The sequence below is a fragment of the Elephantulus edwardii genome, unplaced genomic scaffold (assembly GCF_000299155.1).
Source record: "Elephantulus edwardii isolate Elephantulus edwardi_28Jun2011 unplaced genomic scaffold, EleEdw1.0 scaffold00071, whole genome shotgun sequence".
In the NCBI taxonomy this organism is placed as follows: Eukaryota; Metazoa; Chordata; class Mammalia; order Macroscelidea; family Macroscelididae; genus Elephantulus; species Elephantulus edwardii.
Window position 1 is genome coordinate 3,777,088 of NW_006399821.1, and position 2,907 is coordinate 3,779,994.

Sequence of the window (2,907 nt, forward strand, 5' to 3'; positions counted from 1 at the left end):
CATCTTACTCAGTCTCTCCCCAACCCCAAGGACAGTCCTTGGTTTTAGTCCTAGGTCCATGATCCAGCTTGAGTTGGTTTTTGTATATGGAGTGAGGTGTGGATCTTGCTTGAGTCTTTTGCAGATACTTTTCCAATTTTGCCAACACCATTGTTAAAAAGGCTATCATTTCCCCACTTAACTGATTTCATCTCCTTATGAAAAATCAGTTGGCCATAGACACATGGGCTGATCTCCGGGTTCTCAATTTGATTCCATTGATCTATGTGTCTCTCAATGTACCAGGACCATGCTGTCTTAACCACCACAGCAGTGTAGTAGGATTTGAAATCAGGGAATGAGATACCTCCTTTCTTCTATTTTTAAGGAGTGCTTTGCTTATTTAGGGCTTCTTTCCATTCCAATGAAATGGGAGATTGCCTTTTCCATCTCCTTGAACAATGGGATTGGTATTTGTATTGGGATTGTATTAAATGTGTAAATTGCTTTTGGCAGTATTGCCATTTTTACAATATTGAGCCTTCCTATCCGTGAGCAAGGGATATTCTTCCACTTCTCCAGGTCTTTTTTTGTTTCTTGCAGTAATGTTTTGTAATTTTCTTTGAATAGATCCTTTGTGCTTCTGGTTAAATTTACTCCCAAGTATTTAATCTTGTGATTAGCTATTGTGAATGGTATTTTTTTTTTTTTTTTTTTTTCCGTTCTGGCTCTGTATTCTCTTTGTCACTGTAGAGAAATCCAACTGATTTTTGTATGTTGATATTGTATCCTGCTACTTTGCTCAATTGGTCCACTGTGTCCAGTAGTTTTCTTGCTCAATTAACTTTTATTTTCCAGAATAACTTTCCTTCTTTAAGGTCTCTTTACTTTCCAAGTAAACCTGGACATTTTCTCTTCTATCTCTTTGAAGAATGAATTTGGTATCTGTATTTCAATTGCATTCAATATTTAGATTGCTTTTTATAAGATTGTAATTTTTACAATGTTAATCTTTGTATCCATGAACAGGATAAAATTGAAGAATGAGACCTTTCAAAAATCAAATCCCTGTGTGCTCAAAACCTTTTTTCCAACAGAGTCAAAAGAAAGCCTACAAACTGGGAAAAACATTTGGCAATGACAATTCAGACAATGGTTTCATAACTAAAGTGCATAGAATACTACAAGCCCCCCCCCACAAAAAAGACTGATAACCAGTAACAAAATGGGCAAAAGATATGAAAAGACTCTTCACAAAAGAGGACATTCTGATGGTCAACAAATACATGAAGAAATGTTCAAATCACTTGCAATCAGAGAGATGCAAATCAAAATACAGAACAGCAAGCAATAAATGTTGGAGAGGATGTGCAGAGATAGGATTTTTATGTACTGCTGGTAGGATTATAAATGGTACAACCACTATGGAAGGCAGGTTGGCCATTTCCTAAAATAGGTGAACAGAGAAATTTCATATGACCCAGCTATATATACCCCAAGGAAATCAGAAGTGAAACACAAATGAAGATATGTACATGTATATTTATAGCAGTGATGTCCACAATAGCAAGAAAAATGGAAATACCCCATATGTCCATTAACAAGTTAATGGATTGAAAAATTGTGGTACATTCATAGAATGAAATACTATGCAACAATAAAGAAGAGTTTATAAAATGATGCAGTCTAGAGAAAATTATGCTGACTGAGATAACTCAGTCTCATAAGAACAACTACTGTATAAGACTATTATTGTGACTATTAAAAGGGTAAGTGAACAAGATATGTATGAATGTTCAAAAGGGGAAGGAGAAAGAGGGATAAAAAGGAAGAGAGTAATCACTAGAATAGTAAAGGTTATTGAGTGGATGAGGGGTGTGAAAGAATAGGGAAGACTCAATGGGTATTTGAAAAGATAGGGTGATAATTGGCATAGATCAATACTAAATAATTATATAAACTACACTGCATATGAATGATTGCACAAAACCTAATGTACATTAATGAAACACAATGTAAATGAAATATTGTGTAGGACACAATGTACATGAATGAAACAGAATGTGCATGAATGATATATTGAAACCAATAAAAAATATGTGGAAAAATCTTAAAGGGACAATGACTGTTGGGTGGGCTTTGATCACTCCTAGGGAAACAGTACTATTACCTGCAAAACAAAAAAGCCCTCAGCGCACATATCCCACCATCTTGTATCTTACAGCTTTTCCTTTTACTTCAGCTTATATTCTAGTTTATGCTTCCTATGCATCTGAAAGCTGGACAATGAATAAGGATGACAAAAGAAGAATCAATGCCTTTAAATTGTGATGCTGGAGTATACCATGGACTGCCAAGTGAACACACACTTTGGGCGTGCTATTAGGTGGGGTGAGTCTTTGAAGAAGAATACCAAGCTTGGAAAAGTGGAGGGTCAGCATAAGAGAGGACAATTCTACAAAATGGAGTAACACAATGACTGTAACAATATGCTCAAGTTTGTGGGAGATGGTGAGGATGGCAGAGAATAGGACTCGGTTTAGATCTGCCCTTTATACAGTTGCTATGAGTCACAGCTGACTTGAAGGCACAAACAGCAACAGTGGTTGGCTTCATTATAGAATTACTTTTGAAAAAAGACAATTAAAATAGTATATAAATAATGTATACTGCATTGAAACAGATGAGGGAGAAAACTGTTTAAAATGGATATGTGATTAGGTATTATTGTCATGACAGGAGTCCAGAGCAAAGACTGCATAGTGGAGTGGACCTGGGGGGAGGGATTGTAAAACAATGAAAGAATTTTTCTTGTACTTTTCAAAGAGGGGAGTATATTGGGGGAGGGGTGGGGGGAGAGAAAAGTTCAACAATGAATGAATGGAAATCCAAAGTCTATGTAAATTTTCATTGAAATTAATAATAAAA

General features: G+C 35.7%; 1 protein-coding gene across 1 annotated transcript in view; it reads right to left on the minus strand.

Annotated features, from left to right (window-relative positions):
* GMDS (GDP-mannose 4,6-dehydratase) overlaps positions 1–2,907 on the minus strand; it is an 844,904-nt gene that overhangs the window by 139,329 nt on the left and 702,668 nt on the right. The window lies entirely within an intron of this gene.